The 20,867-nt window shown below is 45.4% G+C and overlaps 1 long non-coding RNA gene across 2 annotated transcripts; it reads right to left on the bottom strand.

The window, feature by feature from the left end:
* Positions 1–2,439: 2,439 nt before the first annotated feature.
* On the bottom strand, positions 2,440–20,519 carry LOC116232345 (uncharacterized). 2 transcript variants are annotated; one of them, XR_016459103.1, is made up of 6 exons: positions 20,245–20,519; positions 19,564–19,648; positions 9,544–9,613; positions 8,714–8,791; positions 7,685–7,912; positions 2,440–2,613 (listed from the first exon to the last, which is right to left on the bottom strand). It is a non-coding gene; the product is annotated as an uncharacterized LOC116232345 (long non-coding RNA). The 2 variants fall into 2 exon arrangements; XR_016459102.1 differs by lacking the exon at positions 20,245–20,519 and having other exon boundaries at positions 19,564–20,230.
* Positions 20,520–20,867: the final 348 nt, after the last annotated feature.

Here is a 20,867-nt window from a genome sequence, read left to right on the forward strand (position 1 = left end):
TCTGTGCAAGCACTGTCATGAAGGAGGCATTTGTTTAACCCAGCTCATGACGGATGAAGACTCAATAGAGACAGCACAGATTCTATACTGTCCTTCACCATTTTTCACTATTTAGACAAAACATTTTACCTTCTAAACAAACCCATCCTCAGCCCTCCATCCCACTGCAGGCCCCAGGGCTCAGTGGCAGGGCTCCTGAAATATCCCATCAGGAAATCCCTGCAAAGCATAAAGAATTGTCTTATATTTTTCATGGCCTCGATTTTCTGCTGTTTCTGCTCTAACAAATGACGTTTGTCAAGCTTTCCTTGCATTGTCTGCTCAGCACTGCCCTACTGAGGGCTCCATGCCAGGGAGATCACCCCTACCCACTGAGCTCCTCTTCCCCACAAGGACACCTTCTTGTACCCATATTTCCATAAGCAAAACAAGACTGATTTGAATAATGCTAACAAGTCACCGGGATAATGCAGCAACAGAATTAACATGCATTCATCTGCTCTAGCTAAAATACACTTCACGCAAATGTACCTGCTTCATGTTGCTTCCAACATCTCTGCCTGTTCTTTCTTCTGTTTCTCCTGTGTTTATATTACTTTTTTTGCCATCTCTGATGCAGAGGAAACGAACTAAAGGTTTGGAGGGAAGTGTATAATTTGGTTCAAGATGGGCTAGCATTTTCTAACATCATTAGCATTGTACTCAGGTATGAAATGTGCAATTTTACCAGCATATTCAAGGTAAAAGTCTTGCTATTAAAGATAAAATGTTATGAACTTTTAACGCTAACTATTATTATTGAACAGCTAAAAGTCCAGAGGTAGAGAGAAAAAATACATTTCCCATACTGAATTTTAAGCTGTAGAGGTAGATAAACAAGTGACATATTTTTTCCACATAAAATATACATTAGAATACTATTATTAAGCTTAAAACATCGAGCATTGAGATGTAAGGAAGCAGCCGTGCCACCTCATCATCACACACTACTTTCCAGCTGTGTTTGACACCTTTTGTGACCCCAGAAGTTAACAAAAGGGCAACGGAGCTGTGCAGGGTCTGGAGCACAAGTCTTATGGGGAGAAGCTGAGGGATGGGATGGGTCAGTTTGGAGAGAAGGAGGCTCAGGGGAGAGCTCACTGCCCTCTACAACTCCCTGACAGGAGGTGGTGATGAGGTGGGGGTCAGCCTCTGCTTCCAGGTAACAGTGATGGGATGAGAGGTGATGGGATGAGAGGTGATGGCCTCAAGCTGCACTAGGAAAGGGCCAGTTTGGATATGAGGAACAATTTCTTCTCAAAAAGAGGGTGATGCACTGGCACAGGCTGCCTGGGGTTGTATGGAGTCACCATCCCTGGAGGTATACAAGAAAAGGGTAAATGTTGCACTGAGTGACATGGTTTAGCTGCACGGTGGTGAGGGATTGATGGTTGGGCCTTAGTGATCTTTTCAACCTTAATGATTGTATGATTCTATGATTCCAGAGCCTGTTTTTCCACTTGCAGGCAGCCAGCTTGCACCAGCCCATCTCTTTTTTACTGGAATTAGTCTAAATTGCTGTGCTGTGCAAGGTGAGCACATTCTGTTGTGTCAAAGACATCAAAATAACACATTTCAAGCCACACCTTCCCACTTGCATCAGACTGAGTGCTACACCACGACGGTCAAGAGAACTGAGCCAAGAAGCATCACCAACCAACCCCCATGGTAAACCCCTCCAACCAATCCCTTTCCCACACAGAGCAGTTTAATTAAACTCATTAAATCACAGTGAGAGCTGGCCCCGCTCCCACCAGGTCGAGCAGAGCAGCACAGGCCCAGACCCAGAAACATGGAGATGTGGTACTGAGGGATGCAGTTAGTGGGCAGTATTGGTGGTGTATATCTACGTACACACAGGTGAATGGTTGGACTAGATGATCTTAGAGGTCTTTTCCAACCTTAACCATTCTATGATTCCAAACAGCTTCCATTTTTGTGGCTGCAATCAGTCAGCAGGGCTGATTGCTCAGCAGGCCCAACTTACAGCACAACGCTCGTATCTCACGTTTGGTTTGGAGTTCAGCAACGGAGGGAAATGCTCTGAGCAGCAAAAGGGAGGAAAAAATATATGAGAAAAAAAAAAACGTGGAAACGTCTGTTTCAGAAAATAGTACTTGGCTTTTGAGAATAAAAAGCTTACCAGTCAGAAATTTTCCAGTGTTCCCATAAAAAATGAAAGCCATAAAAAAGGATTTTCAATTCCAAAACATACATCTTTTCAACTGAAAAGCTTTCAAATGTAAATAGTTTTGTTCAGCCATGATGTTCTGGCTTCGAGTTACTGATGGAGCATGGATGGTTTTAGAAAATAGCAGATACATTCCACAGAAATTTGTATCTCATTAATTTTTTTTATTATTATTATTTTTGTTTTAAATGAAAGAAAAGTTTTGGACAAAAAGTTTCAACCCCAGCTGTAGTTACGAGCTCTGAACATGTCCAGGAGTGACTTAACCTCTGAATGACATCTGTCTTCTGCCTTCAATGTGCTCAGCTCTTCCCTGGAGATGACACAAAAGCTCCACTAATGCTTGCTAATACCATGCTCACAGCCTGTGGTTTTACAAGCACCTGTAACAGAAAAATAAGCTTCAAAAAGAAGAAAACGAGCAGTCCCAGATACCTGAATGTGTTATTTGTGAAAGGAAACTTCCAGAAGTTGGCTAATTCTAGAACCTACATTTTGATAATTTGGCTGCAAGACCTGGAGAACAAGACTGAAAATGCCCCCAGAAGCCAGGTCCTCAAGAAATATTCCATACTTCTTTCTCTCTGGCATGTAGGAAAGCCACAAGAAAAGTCTTTCCTCAGGTTCTACGAAATCTCAGCTCCTAACTGGACTGGAGAAGAGCGGAAGCAAGTGGAAATGAAAATCTGGAGGGACGTTCATAAGGCTGAAGTTTTTGTCTGCATTTGGATTAAAGATGGAGAGAAAGGCAAATTCATGGGATAAAGGAGATGGGAGGGAAAGAGGCAGCTTGCATTTCAGCAGGAAGCTTCAACAATCTTGAATTCTGTCAGGGCTTAAAAGGGTGGAATTAGATCACACACCATCCCACCAGCAGCAGAGACAGTCTGAACTGGAAAAAGCTCAAACTACCTACACTGAGAGATAAATGAAGAATGAGGCCCAGCTGAGCAATCAAACCCACACCCAGCACCAAACACGCTCTCGTCCACCTACCTTCAAACTGAACAATACTTGCTCTGAATGGGATAAAAATCCCCTGGAGCCACTAAAGGCATGTACATGACACATAAAAGGAGCCTGACTCATCTAACCTGCCTTCCTGGACAGCAGGAATTTGGGTGCCCAACACCCACATGGTGTTTTTCTTCTCCCTTATGCTGATGGGTACCATGCTGCTCCCTACTCTCACAGGGTCTCCAATCTCAGCTCTTTTCATATCCCCATCCAAAACAGCCTCATCAAGATCAAGAGGATTGCAAGCCCTCGTGCATGGCTCACCAGCAGCACGTTGGAGTTTGGCTGAGCAAGAAGGTAAAGTGAACCACGAGCCGAACATGCAACAAGTATTTTGATTTAAAGAGTTGTGCTGTGGTGAGAATGCACGTGCAGGTTGGAAGGAAGCAGCCTGGAAGGGGGGTTTCCTTCCTCAGCTCCTGCCATCTGGCAAAAGCTGTGGAAGTCATCTGACGCCACATGGAGCGGTTGGGGAGGACCCCATGGCACAGGGAACAGCCGGGGCTTTGTGTGGATCCACGTGTTTTCCTCCTCAGCCAAAGTGTGAATTCACCAAAGGAACCTCACAGAATTCAGTGTCTTGTTCATGGGCAGCCAGTGGTGAGGAGGAGAACACGGACAGGGTTAGGGAATGGATCACCTCCCAAGGATGCTCGTTTCAGTGACTGACCACCAAAAAGGTAAAGAACTTTTTCCCAGTGCCCAGCCTGAACCTCTCCTGGCACAGCACTGCACACAGTTCCTCTTCCTGCAGTCCAGCTCACAGGTAACATGCACTGAACTGCATCTGAGGTTCTCTTAAAGCAATCACCAGGAGACTGGACAACGGATGCAATTGTATCCCAGTAAGTGTGAGAGCACCTGGACCAGTTTGAGTCCAGCTGTACACAGCAAAGAGTCTTGACAGCAACCACAGGATGGATTTAAATTGATGTGGTTAGCTCAGCACTGCCCTTCTTTGTAAGTGAATGTGACATTTTCCAACAAGTCCAACCCTTATTGCAGTTTCACACTGCAATAAGACATACAGAGAAAATACCCTCAGGCCCCAGTACTGCAGGTATGATTCCCTAGTATCATCAGTTTGGAGCAGCAAACCAGTGAGGCTCTTTTTATTCCCATTTTTCTATGCTCCATTTTCAAAGTCCACGGGAATGAACCACACAAGAGCATTCAAAATAAGGCATGCACACACCAAATTTGTTGGCTGTTGCAGCTCCTTAAAATATATTCCCCAGAAACTGCCAATGAACTAAGAACTATTGGGAGCAACCTGCTGTGCACAAAGCAACCTGGAGCTGGATGAAAACATCTGTTGGGGTCTTGTCCTGACTCCACGTCCCACAGTTTCAACATACCAGGTGCTGTCTTCCCCATGTTAACTCAACAAAAGCAGCAGCTCTTACCTGGAAGATCTGCATGGTGTGGCAGGACACCAGAGCCTGGATCCCAAGAATAAAGATGGCTGCAATGGATCTAAATGCCCACTGAGCATTCAGGAGTGTTTGCAATCTGAACAAAGTGTACTTTTCAGGACAGATGTCTCTTGCTAGCTGAACATACACTAAACACAACGGGTTCCACCTCCTGCTTAGATACATTACACGTGTGATGCCATAGCAGAATTTGCTACCAGCATCATTCAGACTTTCCCATTCTCAGATGTCATTGCTTGCTCTATGTTTTCAGCCTTTCCTGGGACAAGAGGTGGCAGCAGGTCAATGCTTCTCCTTCGCTGCTGACCTCCCCATCCACTGTGAACACAAAACCTCACCTCCTCCCATCTCCAACCTCACACTCTGCAACCCGAGCCCTTTCTGCAGCCCAGCAGCTCAGCCTTTGCTGCTCTCAGTAGGAACCACACTGGCTCCATTAATCATCTTTCCCCTGCCTGACACCCAGGCATCCCACCTCACATGCTGCTGCTGGCATCCTCACTTCTGCACCATGCACATCCAACGCCGTTTGTTCAGCCTCACCATTTATAAGCCACAACACGCTGGGCTGCACAGTATCTCTTTTCCTATTCAGATACAGTTCTAACAACAATCTGGATGAGATCATATAGAGAGGAAATGACACTTTCTGCCTGTTCTGAGGACCAAATGGCAGCATTATGCTGTGAAGTGCCACAGACATTTAATAAAGCCATTATTTGTAGAAAGCCATATTTGTAGCCATTCCCTCTCTTCCCAAAGCAAAACAAGAGAAGGGGGTTTTCTCCTGATGTCTGCAATACAATGAGGATGAGGTTGTGGCAAGGCAGGAGTCAGTCACTTCTCCCATGTAACAGCGACAGGATGAGAGGAAATGGCCTCAAGATGCACCAGGGGAGGTTTCATTTGGATTAGGAAAAACTTCTCCAGGAGAGTGGTGATGCATTTGGCACAGGCTGCCCAGGGAGGTGAGGGAGTCACTGTCCCTGGAGCTGTTCAAGAACCATGAAGATGTGGGATTTAGGGACATGTAGGACTTAGGAACATGTATTATTGGCCAATATTGGCAGCAGGCGTATGGCATATGAGATGATCTTAGAGGTCTTTTCCAAGCTTAATGATTTTAGGATTCTATGAATGAGGTAGAAGCATCTTCTCATGAAATGAACCGCTGGCAAAGTCCAGGTACAGACCAACTGATTGGTTCCTATCAGCCATGCATTGCTCACTCCTCTCCTAACAAGCACAGCAGACACAACCAACTTCTCTACAGCTGGAAACATAAATTCAGCTTCCATGATACCCAGCATTTGGGAACAGTGCTGCTAAGCTCCCCTGCCTCTTTCACAGCCGTGCACAACTGGGACAGACAGAACACCAAGCCCAAAGCCCAACAGAAAAGGCAATCCTCACTGGAGGGAAATTTCAACTTTTCAGCCAAAAAAGTGCAAACGGTGTCCCAGAGTGCTTTGAACTTAATGAGGCATGTTATTTTTAACTTTTATAGATGAATATGTCATTAAAAGCAAACATATTTCTAGGAGGGGGAAAAAAAAAAAGCTGAATTCCCTGCAGTTTGGAGTCCTTCGAGACCACCTCTACTTTCAACATGAGACAATAGGTTATAAAAAGAAGACAAACACACTGGGCATCTTCTTCCTTTCCACACAGGGCATCACAGCATTGCTTCCAAATAGATAACAATATCGTTTCCTCTCATTTAAAACATTATTTGGTACTCCTGTGTAACCAACAGCCAGGTCTCCCCTTGCCCGCACGGCCATCTGAAGGCAGCGCATGGGAACCCAGCCCAGGGCAGATGGCTCCATACCCAGTCAGGCACAATAACCATCAGTCAAAATCCATAATTGTAGACTGAACTGAATTGAAAGCTCTGTGCAGGCAAGGAATTTAGTTCATTTTGGGGTTTGTTTTATTTGTCCTAAGGGCTACTGGCGCAGATGAGAAGTAGGAGGGGAGCTTGAAATCAATCTTGCTAGAACGGCTTCATCCCAGCAAAAACATCCACGCACAAAGTAGCTTGCAGCAAACGATCATCTGGTGGCTGGTTTTGAGTTATAGCAGCACAAAGTTGGGCTCTGACTCCATCTCTGGGCATTCAAGCACTCTGCACCAGAAGCACTTGCAATCCAAAGATGCAGTTTTCAGTGCCAACAGAAATCAGGTTTCCTTCATACAGGATCTAAAGGTGGATTTAGGAACCGTTTTGGAACCACACTGAGAGCAGTTTTGCTCAAATCCTCCGTCCATCTGCTAATCTTCCACCTCCCTCCAGGAAGCACGTGTCGATGGGACGATGTAATGGCTTTATCCACACAGATCTCACTGCTCCTCGCTCTCCCCAGGCTCTCACACTGGTAAGTGTGGCTCCTCAGAACTCACAATGTGAGGAATGCTGAATTTTCTCCAGGAAAAACAAACTCATCTCCCAGGTCAGGGAAATGTGACTCAGCTGTAACATTAGCAAAGCCTCTTTTGGACAGAGGTGAAGAAGGCGGACATAATCACCATTCTTCCCTTGGTCTAATCTGCTGTGGCTCTGGTGCAGATCCCAGAATCCATCCCAGCAGCACCATTACAGCATCTCCAAAGAGGCATAGGAAGGCTGAAGGCTCCAGCTCTGCTCCACTTAGAGGCAAACGCCCATTCCTAAGCTCTACAGCTCCCAAAGCTGCCAGATATTGCTTCCCTTCAATAGCACTGGGGACATAGGGGTATCTTTCAGGACTTGATTTACTGAAGGATTACCAAACATCAGTAGGAAGCTTTCAAGCCAAGCACACATTGCATTCCCAGATGTTCTGCAGGGAACAGCATGATCTACTCTGTTTGCACCCCTTTCCTAACCTAAGAGCAATCTGCAGCCACATCAGTGCCATCACCCTGGCAACAGGAGGATGCAACAGGAGCCAGAGCACAGCTGGGAAGAGAGCAAAAGACCTGGGCAAAAGAGTAGCAGGTGTTTGGCAGCATCCCCTACCTGCACACTGGGCAGCGAGGACCATCCTGCAGCAAGGAGCCCTCCTCAGGACTCTTGGTCATCCTGCAACCAATAACCAGAACAAGATCTGCAGTTTGTGGTCAGACTGGAATCCACCATGGGAAAAATGGGAGGGAGCAGCAATCCCAGAACTGATTGTGACAGAGAGCAGTTGTGCTTGTGTGTTCCCAGGGAGCACGAAGGATTCGGGATGCCTTTGCCTTTCTTCTGAAAAAGACACACAATGAAAGCTTACTCCATGGTAGCACAGTGTCTTGGTTTCAGCTGAGACATATACAATTTCTGACATGGGTGAGCTCCAAACCAGCTCTTTAACACTGCTGGCTTTAAATCTCTACCTCTCTGGAGTAAGTCCTGATGGATTTATTCGAAGCACCAGGCTGGGTTCCCAAACGGTGCCAACCAGATTGGAGGCCAGTGGAGCCCTGCCAATCTATACTAACTTTGTATTTACAAGTATTTACATCTACTTTCAATGGGTAGAATTTAGAGATTTGGAGAGGTCAAAGTGTTTAATGCACACTAAATCTCTCCAGATTATAAAAAGCAGCACTAAATCAGCAGGGTGAATAAAGGGGTAACGGGCTGACATTTCACAGGCCTCGGCTTTTGGATATGGGCCACAGCCAGGACAAAACCCACAGGCAAGCCTAACTCCAGGAAACCATGCAGTGAGGTGATATCTACTTCAGTATTTAAGTCCTGAGGTGAGTAAGGAGGCTGTCAGCTCAGGAAGTTTCATGCCTCTTGGTTAGGTGGGCAGCCATGAATCACAGAACAGCCTGAGTTGAAAAGGACCACAGTGCTCATCCAGTTCCAACCCCCTGCTATGTGCAGGTCACCAACCAGCAGCCCAGGCTGCCCAGAGCCACATCCAGCCTGGCCTTGAATGCCTGCAGGGATGGGCATCCACAACTCCTTGGGCAACCTGTTCCAGTGCCTCACCACCCTCTGGGTGTGAAAAACCCCCTTCCTTCAACGTTGTGCCACTCTGTGCAGGTAACTCACAAATCCTGTCTCTGAGCATCCCCATGCACACCAAGCTTCACTCCAGGCAGAAAGGAAATCAGCGTGCTTTTCCTGAAACTGACAAAAAAAAATCATTGGAAGGGTGGCACTGCTTTTAAAAAGGGGTCAACAGCAGGTCGTCGATACGAGAAAATAGGTCATGGCATCTTAATTGGAAAATCATGAATCTGGGGCCGTCCTCATGACCATAACACAGCAAAGACCTTTGTTCCAAGCGCTAGGCAAAGCCAGTCCTGTTGGACAAAATAATTTTTCAGGCAAATTCTCATTGAATAAATCTTTTACGCTGAAGGGAACATTTTTCGGTACTCTGTTTTTTAACACCATTAACTTTAACTGTCAAGCCTGACAAGTATGGAAAAGTGTTTTCTTACAAAAGTTAATAGAAAAAAACTAAAAGGAGTTTTTTTCTCACTACAAATGAACTCCCCGTTTTGCCATTTAGCTCTAATTGCTTTTTTTTTTCTGTCACAAATCTTTTTTCCCCTCCAAGATCTGGACTTTAAGGAGTCTGAGTAGACAGGCTTTAATGCTTGTTTATAGAAGTTCTGTACCATGGGTATATTGTAATGAACTCATTATATTTAAGAGAAGGATCTGTGAACAACCATGACCTGTTAATCCCATTCACTCACACACTCCTGGTTTTTCCCCTACTGTTTCTAAGTGTCTACATGAGTCCTTCAACACATTCAGGAGCCTAGAAATACAATGGGACTTGCAGGTCCAAATCAAGACCTAAATTAACAGCTACATAGAGGTGGGACACAGCACACATCTGAGCAGGGCTGCATCCCTCCTGGCTTTACCTTCTGAGCAGTGCACCTGGGTTCAGGTGTCCCCTTCGTTGGTAGAGAGCATCCCCATCTCCAGATAGCACTGTGAGTGGACAGGGGACAAATCCATTTATATAATAAATGAAAAATCTCCGCGTATAATAAACATATAAACTCCCCATATAATAAATAAATAATCCAGCTTAGCTGTGCAGGCAGATGTGCTGCGGGAGCCCCCAGCCGCTGCAACCAGCTGGACTGCAAAAGGATAAAGCCTCAAGTGGTTTAAAATCACGTAACTCGATTTGGAAACATCCACACTGGTGGGATTTGTGTCAGTTTACCTCCATAAGTCCCCAAACTGAGTTAAGCGGCTTCCCAAACCATTGGGGATCACTTCTGTAGGGCTCCCAGGAGAGGCAGCCACCAGCATGCAGCTGTGTTTGCACTTCTCATTTCCAAGCAGGTGAAGGAATCAATACGAAGCTAAGTGAATTAATCTGGATCTAGAACGCTTTAATAAATAACAAGGCCTGCAAAACACTCAGTCCCTGTTTCACTGTTTCTTTCAGAAGCCATCACCCAAGCTGGTAAGAAGTGGTTAAAGCTTCTAAGGCACTTCTGGATCAGCCTGGTTTTGTGGGACAGCCTCTGGTGTTGGTTTGAGGTCCTGGTGTCAGGGCCTGTTGGATGAATCCATTACAGATCGCTGTGATTTCCACTTCTGATCTCCAGGATAACCCAAAGCTTAAGACTTACCAGAAACAATTCCTCCTAAAAGGAGAGTGGATATTTTTAGGAAAAGAAAAACATGTAAAAATTTCCAGCAAAATGGAAAGCTTCGTGTTTCTTGGTGCGCTGTTAAGTGGCCCTGCTGCTCCCACTGCTGAAAACATGTTTTATTTCTAGTCTGAACGCCCCTACCTTCAGCATCCCTCTGCTGGATCCTATTACGTTTGTGTGCTGAGCTGAAGTCCGCCTGCATGTTTCCATGCGTCCCTCCAGCAGTGTTCAACCCTCACTGCCACCTTCCCTCATCAGACAACCCGAACCTTCCGCCTCCAGAGGAAGACGTGCTTTCCCGTAACTCAATAATCCCTAAAACCCTTCTCTCAGTTCTCTCCAATTTATCAACATCTCCCTCAAACTACCAAAGTCCCAATTGGAAACTGCAGGAGGAGCACCTTCCTCCTTGTCTCCAATATTCCTCCTTTCGTGTGGCCAAAGAAAACATTTCTCTCTCTTTTTTGCCACTCTCCCATGCAGGGCTGCTCCTTGGCTGAGGGTTCTCACAAATCTCGAGTCATTGATCCCCCAGATATGGCCCAGATCTACATGGGCTCTATGAGAACACGCTGCCTGTTTTCATCCAGGTTACTAATGGAATGTAAATCACTCTGCACTGGTGATCTGTCCTTTAATTTATTTATCTCTTCTTCATATTTTGACCTCACCTCAAAGACGGATCAGCGATAACTCCTGGGCTCAATTAGAAACATGTCTGCCCACTGATGAATTCCCATTTAAAATCGGAGATGACAGCAGTTTTTTACCCATTCCAGAAGTGCCTAATTGGTTTTCTATCATTTGTGTTTTACATAAAAAGTTACTTGGAGCCAAGACAACACTTTCAAAGGAGCTCAGAGTAATGTGGGCTGCAATGAGGTCACCCAGCTGCTCAGAGCAGGCTCAGCCCCAGGCCGGTCCACCAAACCCATGGCTCATGGAAGCCAATGACCTCACTATTATTACATTTATCAACACAACTTGTAATCTTCCTGGAAAAAAAAAAAAAATCTAATTAGACAAGCACCATATTCTATAAGCCCATGTTGACTGACACTACTTACATTAATCCCTCTAATTCTTTACTAATTACATGTACTATCAGCAATTCCATTATTTTGTCTAGGATTAATGTCAGGCAGAAAAATCTGTAGTTATTTGTGCCACTTTGTTTATCCCTTAAAAAATAATAGCACTAAAGTAAACTTCTTCCACACAGGCGTAACCTGCTGGTATTCATTATCTCTAATTACGAGCTACTACATAATATTCTTTCTGTATAAAGGGTCCTTTCTTGTTATAAGACCTACTCACACAATCTCACCTCTTCTCCTAAGAAGCAGAAATATTTGTTGAACTCTTCAGAATGCTGTACAATATTACCAGCACGACCGTTTTCATGTAGCACTGATCTATTGTAAACTTAATTATATCATTCAAGAAAGAGAACTGCATTTCTATGGGGATTTCATTTTGAAAGCCATATGTTGGAGCCTTGTACTGCAAATACTAAAAATGTGCTCGGAATTCCTAAAATTACACTTGAAAATATCCAGACACAGAAACAATCGCATCTAACATAGAAGAAATTCTATATTGGGCCTCATTTTTACAGATCAAGGGGAACTGATGACAGGATGTAAAAATATAGTAGCAGCTTAGGTACAAGGGACTGATTTGATTACATTTGTTATGTGCAAATAGAATAAAACCCAAACGAGTAATGTATCTACTTGATGATTTAAAGCGCCAGCTTAACAAAGCTGAAAATAATTACAAAGCAAAACAATTGGGGGAAAGAATTTGAGCAGGAATTTGTGAATGATAATTGGGAACTGCTCAAGACCATTTGCTGGCTCGCAGAAGAGCCACAATCCTGCAGGCTGCAGCTGAAGGCAGCCACGTGTGCAGGGCAAGAGAAAGCCAAGGCAGATAGATGGGAAGCTCTTCCCTGTGGAAGACATGAAATGTGAATGGCAGTGAGTATAAAACAGCAGCAAGGAATGGTACCAGAGTGGTAAGGGGTGTCATATATGGATTGAAGGAGAATAAATACACAGGGGACAAGATGATTGATGGGTTCGTGGTTGGACGAAATGATCTCGGTGGCCTTTCCCACCTTAATGATTTTATGACTCTATGGAAATGGAAAAGGAAGGTTCTTCATCTCCGTGCAGGTCAAAGACTGAGATCCATAAGCAGAAAACACGTTGCAATGGACAACGCCACCAGGACCTGTGCTGGAACCATCCCTGAGTTTGCACTCAAACCAAAACACCTGGAGGTCAAACCTCCATATGTGCATCCAGTGCATCCCCAGCACCGTGCCCATAGGGTCTGGAGGAAAGGTTTTGGGGTGGCTGCTCCACGGCCCCATCAGTGCAGGCAGTGCCTCAACCAAACCTAAAGGCTCATCCAACAGGGTTAGCATCCAAAAAAAAAAAAAAAAGAGTATCTCTGCATGCAGCAGTAGATGGGGCACAGGCTGATTGCACAGTCAGGCTCAGCCAGAGAGGTCAAGCCTCCTTGTACATTGTCCCTCCAACCCACAATTTACAGAATGCTCCACTCTAATAGGGTGAAACAGAGAGACAAACAGCCCTCTGCAGAGGCACAGACACAGCATTTGCACCTTATGGAGGAGCAGCTCCTCTGGTCAGGACTGCTCTGCAGAGCAGAGCTTTGCAGGGAAGGTCCTTAAGGGTTAATGCCCTCCCCATCTCCTCCTCCTCTTCTTCTCCCTCCTCCCCACTCCAGCAAAGGATCCTTGACAAAGAATCTGCATTCAATATGCACCAAGAGAGGCTCTGGTCTGGGCTTTTTAATAAAGAGCAATTCCTTTGCATTCTCAGGTGTCCCTTAAAATCAAGCCCTGATATTTCTACTGCGTTATTACCACGGTCTGTAGATGTCTTCAGACTCAGAAAAGCCATTTGCTCTGCAGGTATGCTTTGCCCCTGCGGTGCTGAACAGTTCCTCTCTGTTAAGAAAAGCCCCTCTAGAGGAACTGGTACTTGGAGCCAATTAATGGACCTCTCCCACCTCCTCTCTTGCCAGTTTTTCTTGGCAACAGCATCCAGTCCCCACAGCTGAGACACCGGTCCCTACAGCCATTAAGCAGCAAAATCAGGGAAACAGCACGTGTGACCTCAGCAAGGAGGAGATGCTGTACTTTTTTCTAACCTTCTTAATGATGCACTTCGTGTTTCAGCCTTTGTGACACTGCTAATTAAGTCTGGAGAGCGTAGGGGCCACATGGCACAGATAAATTTACCTCTAAGGATGTGGAAAGCCCCGTGATTACAAACAGGGGAGAAGGGCGTTCCTGGAACCAGGAGGACATGGAGAGGAGCACCTCCACCACTGGGGAAGCTGCAGAGAGCCCCACAGTGGGGCTCAGCCCTGAGCTCTGGGCTGAGGAAGGGTCACTCTGTGCTGCCTGACCTTCAGGCTCTGCCCCATCTCCACTACAATGCCCATAGACAGCCCCGGGTTGAGAAGTGAGGATTGCATTCAACTCCCCAAATTACTACATAGAAAACTCACTCCATTCTGGGAGCAGAACGAAGATTGGGTCCAGATTAAGTTTAAATGCAAAATTTGGAAACAAGAGATCACGTTTGCATTCAGATTCACAGATTCTTATCTCTTCAGATGTAATGCTCTGACCTCCTGCATAGCTCAGTTCACACAACTGCAATCAGAACAGTCTGTTTCAAGGCCTTTAACTTCTGTTTGAGCTACAGGGTATTCCAAGGAGGACACGCATTCTTGATTTGAAGTGATCAAACCATGGAGAATCCATCGCATACCCCAGTAAACTGTTCCAGAGGTTAATTACTCTCCCTGTTAAAAATTTGTACCTTATTTCCAATTTGAATTTTTCTGGCTTCAGTTTCCAGCCATTGGATCTTGTCATGCCTTTGAGTGCTCAATTAAAGCTAAAGCATCAGATTCCATTTCCATCTGTCAGTGCTTAAGCACAGAAAGCTCAGTAGCTGCTTCTCATGAGGTTTCCAACAGGATCTGAATGACCAACAGTAACGTTTCTGTCTGCTTTCAGGCCTGACTTAGAAACCAAGCCAAAAGGGTGAATAATTTTTAGTAATTAGCGATTCTTTAAAAAAACTGAGCAAGAAAGAGATCTGGATGGAAAAATTCTAACAAGTCTGGTTCTTTCATTGGGAACCTTCTGAGCATCAAAGCACGGCAGTGAATTCCTTGCACCATGCTATGCAGGTTGAGTTGCAAACCAAACAAGCACTCCACTGGAATGGATGTGCTGCTCCCTAAACCACTATGGAAACAAACTTCTTCTCTCACGTTGGCCTGGGAGAGCCTCTCTCCTACCATCTCCCTCCTTCTTCCATGCAAGAAATTCATTTGTTGACAAGCAAAACAAAAGTCTGGATGTTCAAATAAGTAGCAAGAGGTGCCATACACAATGCTATGGGACAGCCCCCCTGCCCAGTAACTGTCTCACTGGTCAGTATCTGCTCAAGCACAGATCTGGTGACACTTCCACTAAAAGGGCTTTTTCTCTCTCTAAAGAGCAACAAACAGCTCCTACAAAACAAAACTGATGTCTAACTTGGACAAGACTCATGAATCCAAACTGCCTGAGTGCAGCAGCCACCGACTGCTTTCAGGTGAACTTCAGAGGGATGTGCAGGGAAGTAGGGACTTGGGATGGGAGCAGACTTGGAATCTCCCATTTGCAGGATGGCACTGCATTGATGCAAGCTCTAAGGACAACCAGTGCTTCCCTGCTTGAGGCACTGGTGCCACATTCTGCCACTGAATTAGTTTGCCATATGACAGGCAGACAAGCTACTTGAATATGCCTGGGGCCCAGTGGCTTTGTCTTGCTTTCACTGTTTCCTCCATGCGTGCAGCCTCCATTTTGCTGAGGGAAGAAGGGAATCAAGTTTATCTCCTAGACAAATACTGATTTGCAGGCTTACCAGCAAAGGGTCACTTTGGGTTTTCATTGCTTCAGCTTGAACTGTTACTTCTCTCACTCCTTTCCTATATAGCCAAAAGACACAACCACAATGATCTGGATTCACAGATGACACTACGTGCAAGGCCCCACAGCCAAGAGCCATGCAAATTTGAGCAAATTCTCAAGGTCTGTCCAGTTCACTGACAAACACTTTTTGTCACCAAAAGTGAAAAGCAGCATCAAAGTTCTCTTCTGTCCTATACTCAGATCTGAGGGAGTCCAATTCACCCTCACAATGTCTGCTTCTAGAAAGCCAGGTCCAAAAGGTCACAGGGAGGAGGTTTGGGCAGGAGCTGACAGCTTTTTCATGGATGATGCTGCTCACTAAGAATCCTGATGCAAACTCAGAGATAGCTGTCAATGGCAAAGACCTCCCAGGTCCCTTCACCTTTCCTCTGGCCACCACAGGACTGTTGCCAACCCCATAGCTGCCCAGAGCTGCTTGAAATGCCATCAAGTAGAAAAACCCATTTGAATGGCAGCACTGCGACCCAAAGGATCCTGGCTGGTCTGTGCCCAAAGCAAAGCCCAAAAGCAGCCCTGGGTAAGAAACCAGGCTCCAGCAGGTCAGCTTCATTCCTCGCGTTCCTCAGGTCATCCTTCCCCAAGAGTTCTGTTACTGAGCCTATTTCTGACCCCATCACCTTGGCCGACTTAATCCTCCTATATCAGAAGGAAACAGAGATTGTTTTTCTCGTATCTACCTGTCTCAGATTTATTGTACCCAGATGGATGACTCTGGGCTGTGTTTTCTATTAAGAGGTATCTTTATTTTATCACATCAATAAGAAAGAGGTATGCAGGTCCTGAGGTCTGTTCAGCCCAACCATCAGACACACAGTATTTTTCTTTCCTGAAGAGAACTGCTGGAGTTACTAAGGCCCTAAATTAGCAAAGCTCACAAGTGTAAATGAAGCTTGAGAGTACATGCTTAAGTCCCATGAAGATTATGGTAAATTACAGTCCAATTCCAGCAGGCACTTACAGTCTTTTATATCTACATTTGTAACTATATGATTACACGTTATCTGAACACACACACCTCAAAGCACGTGCTTGAATATACTGCTGAATCAAAACTCCAACACTCTCCATGCCTGCCCTGCAGCAAAACACAGCGGAGTTATCAGAATTCCCATTAGCAGCGACTACATCTTAATAAAACTCAGTTTTAATGCTAGGCATATCCGACCTGATCAAAACACCAGAGGCTGCTAAATGACAGCACCTGCATCTGATCTTGCTTTTACACAGTAAGTGCAGGGACACGAGCTCATAAACAAGTGAGGAAACACATTTAACCAACATCCCACAACTTACTCTCAACAAGCTTACCGATGTCAGCACATGTGATAAAATTAGCCTGTTGGAGTCTGTGATTTTGGTATGATTATCTGCTAATTGCGTGCTGTAAGCTGAGAGGGGTGGGCTTAGCAGCTCGCCGGGGGCTGCTGGCTGGTTGTCTTCCCACAGAACTTGCTCACAAGGCATCTAAAAATAACTTTATAGGCAATTCTCCTTCTGAAGGGAGAGGCAGGGCAGAACAAGAGCAGGCAGGTTAACCTCTTCATGCCTGAACATCCACGTTTGTGCACAGGTATCCGACCCCCACGTCAGCAGAATCCAGCCCTTGGGCTCCTTTTCACCAAACACAGCCATTGACAAGGCCTTAACACTTGTCTTTTTCTCATTTCCTCCAAACCCAGCTTGCTGAGCATCACATCTGCCCTTCTCCTCCAGCACCTACGCAAACAACCTTACCTGCCCCACAAGCTGGATGCTCTCAGTGCTCTGCAGGGCTATGGGGCTCTGCTGTAAAGTACCTGCTATGAAGAACAGCCTGATGTCATGTAGGGCTGCCCAAGCCCATCACACCCCATAACAGCACAGTTTGGGCACCATACAGACACTGTGAGGAGAGGTAACTCAGCAGTTGCCCTGCATCCCACATCCACCTGCCCCACAGCCCCAGCAGCAGCTGCTGGCTTCCACCTGGCTCTGCCTTTATGCATGTTTATCTCATATTTATCCCAGGTCAGGTCATAATAATGGATACAAACACCCTAAAACATCTGGGAAAACACAACAATGTGCATTGTCAGAGGTACATGACAAGTGCATGAAAGTAGTTTTTTTGATGGAGGAAATCTATCAAAAGAGAAGGAGAAAAAAAAAAAAAACCAAATTGGATGAAACACAAACAAAATTTCATCCATTAAGCAATTCTATTAGGCTACAGACCAAAGGAGGATATTGATTCAAAGAAGCACAGTGTGAGTGACTAAATGCTTACGAGCATCAGAGACCCACAGCAATCAATTACTGCTCACAGCCAGTTACTGGAGCTGCTCTTAGGATGTGTTTTCCAACATCAGTGATTTGCTGAAAAACTCTGCTGCTGGTGCTAAATACAACAGAATGCATAAAAGGACTGTGGGCAGTGAGCACACAGGGAAAATGTAAGCCTCTGAACAAGTTAATTATACTGTTAATGACAAGCAAAGCAGGACAGAGCACACAGACCTTGAGGGAAGTTTGAACTCATACACTTTAATACAGCATTCAGAAGAGATCAAGCTTTTCTATTTCTTGGACAACCAGTCATGCTTTTTCATGACAAATTCACCCCTATATTCAACATGATGAACTTATATGTTAGATTAAAAGCAACAAACATCAGCAGCGATGAAGGCTGAAGTCTCCCTTAGCATTGGCACAGCTGCCCAGGGGGGTGGGGAGTCACCATGCCTGAGGTGTTCTGGAACCATGGGGCACAGAGGGACACTGTTAGTGGGCACGGTGGGGGTGGGCTGGGCTTGGACTTGGGGATCTGAGAGGTCTTTTCCAACCTTAGTGATCTGTTGACTCTTAGCACGTGGGCAGGTGGGGTGAAAACTCCAGATAAAGACACAGGTAAAAGCCTAACTATGAAGCAAAGCAGTGCTAGAGATGTGCTAGAAATCTCCTGAAGTTTCTAAATGACTTCATATCGCCATGCAGACAAGATGCATCTTTTAAAGGCTTAGCTTTTACAGATTGCTGAGGAGTAGCTGAAGACGCCTGCACGTCTTGTACAGCTCTTTTGCCTTTCATCCCCAATGAAGCCATGAGCCAGCCCTGGTACTTATTGAGCTGGAACACACACTGCAAGCCTCCCAGTGCTGGCCCATCATTACTCTTTCCCTTGAGAAGAGGCTAAGCCTTTTTTCCCAGACAAAACTCAGTAAGTGCTGAGGGAATGCAGAATCCTGCTGGCAGAAGAGAGGCGTTTTGCATGACCATTTCTCTTCTTCAGCATTAATCCCCCTTCTGCATTTCTCCTGTGCCGACAGCATTACACTATTTCTAAACCTAGCTTTCTTTTTATCATTAGCACCATCACCACTGGTTTCCACTGGATGCAAACAGACATCTGTGCATGTTAAAGCTGCTCTCACAAATCCCCCCTTCCCTGATCCCATTGCTCCGTGGGGCTGGCTGCTGTCAGCCCTTCCCCAGGCATAGTAAGGTGCCCATCCCCACGGGCTGGGATTCACCCAGAGCTCTGCCTTCCAAGTGGGCCTTTTGTATTTTGTTAATTCTCAGCGTAAATAAAATAAAATAAAATTAAGGAACCAGGACAGCTGCTGGAGGCTGTTGTGAAGCTGTAATTTAGCAGGGTTTATGAAGCCAGACACCCTGCCTCTTACAGAAAGCACTGTATTCCCGAGAGATGTTTTAAAATAATGGGATCGGATATAGTTCCAGTATTTGCTCATGTAAATTGTTTTTCTTCCCCCTTTTTTTTTTATTCTGTTAGCTGACGCAAAGGATTAAAAATATCAACATGTGGAACTCATGCAAACCGTCCCTCAATAATCCCTTTTTACCCACCAGCCCTCCAGTCTGAGAGCTCAGAGACCAAAACCAATAGGTATTATGAGACCTGAACTGATTGCAATTTAAAATGTCACAAAAAAAAAAAAAAAAAAGGAGGCGGTTTCTTAACTATGGACTGAAACCAAACATTTCAAGAAACTCCATCAACACTCCTCCCCCAGAAGCCGGCTATACAAGAAGGTTGTGGAGGTGCTGGAGGGGATCCAGAGGAGGACATGAGGATGCTCAGAGGGCTGGAGCACCTCTGCTGTGAAGAATGGTTGAAGGATCAGAGGCTGTTCAGCCTGATGCTATGGCCATCCAGGAGACACGTGCTGCAGTACCTCATTAACCTCCTAACACACAGTTGATATCCCCTCTTATCCCTGACAGCACATCCTTACCTGCCACAGCCTGACCACATATAACGTCCATGATGCAGCATTCCTCATCTCCATGGTGTTTCAGAAGTCCAAACCAATTGTGCATCTGTTGACAGTTTCACAATACATGAACACACTTGATTTTGCTCAGTCCATCACTCACCTATCAATACCCACAGGTCCTTTTCCCTCAAACAACTGTTTTACTTTAGCAAAGAAGGCCAAGCCAACCTGCTGACGGTTTGGTACCAATTCAACAGAACCATTCGATACATTCCACATTTTTACTTCCATTCATCAATACTTATCCATAGATGAAATGAAGGAGCTGCCTTCCAGGCACATTATGTTTAGTGTCAGTTCATGACTGGAGGCTTAAATACACCTCCCTGGCTCCAAAAACCTCAAACAAAGGGCTCCTGTGCACTTGAGATGCACAGTCATGGTCGGGTAGAGGTGAGAAGTTATCCCTATCTCAAGGTTACTCACACAATGCATAAACTTCAGGATTGAGCTGCAGGCTCTGCAGCAATTGCTCACTCAAAGTCAATCACTTCCAGAGGAAACCAAGAAAAGCAGAGGCCTTTGGGTCCCACTCAACCTCCAGGAGGGAACGGGGCTCTTTGAACAGCTTTCTGTCTCCAGAGAGCCTCTTGAATGGCAGACCTTCTTCTGCCCCCTCACCAGACTGCAGCAACTTACCATTTCTTGCAGTATTTTGGAATTGATTCCAGTTCAGCAGGGCAGGAGAAGTGAGATGAGGTCGGGAAGAAGCATGAGAGGTCCTAGCAAGGTCTGCTTGTCCAGGCACACCATGCTCTGAAACATCCCTGCCAAAGGACCTCTGCCATGGGCTGTGGTCTCCTTCCACCAAGCCAAAGATCTGCTCCACTTTTACCCAAAAAATAAAAAATATCTTACAGAAGAGTGGTCAAGAAAACCATGAGGAAATCAAACTGACCATAATTTTCGTATATATTAAAGAAAGTATTTTCCCTAAATAACGCATAGGCAAGAAGGATGAAAGGATGAGAGACAGGAACCACCATTATTGCCTAAAATCTCTTTACTCTCAGAGCCAATTACCGTCACCAAATTACAAGTACATTCTGCAAACACAAGGTTTCGGTCTTGGGACCATACACCAATATCTCATTTGCTTTAAAGAGATGCCTTTAATTGCACTGCCCAGATGTGTGATCTGAGCATCTGACAGAGCAGTTAATACTTACTGCTGAAGATCAGCCTCCATTTTCAAAAGCAAAACTGCTCTCTGCCTCACAGGAGAGCAGAACTTTCATTTGGAAAAGGGGAACGCAGCTCCA

The sequence above is a fragment of the Phasianus colchicus genome, chromosome 20, assembly GCF_987193195.1.
Source record: "Phasianus colchicus chromosome 20, bPhaCol1.hap1.1, whole genome shotgun sequence".
Lineage (NCBI taxonomy): Eukaryota > Metazoa > Chordata > Aves > Galliformes > Phasianidae > Phasianus > Phasianus colchicus.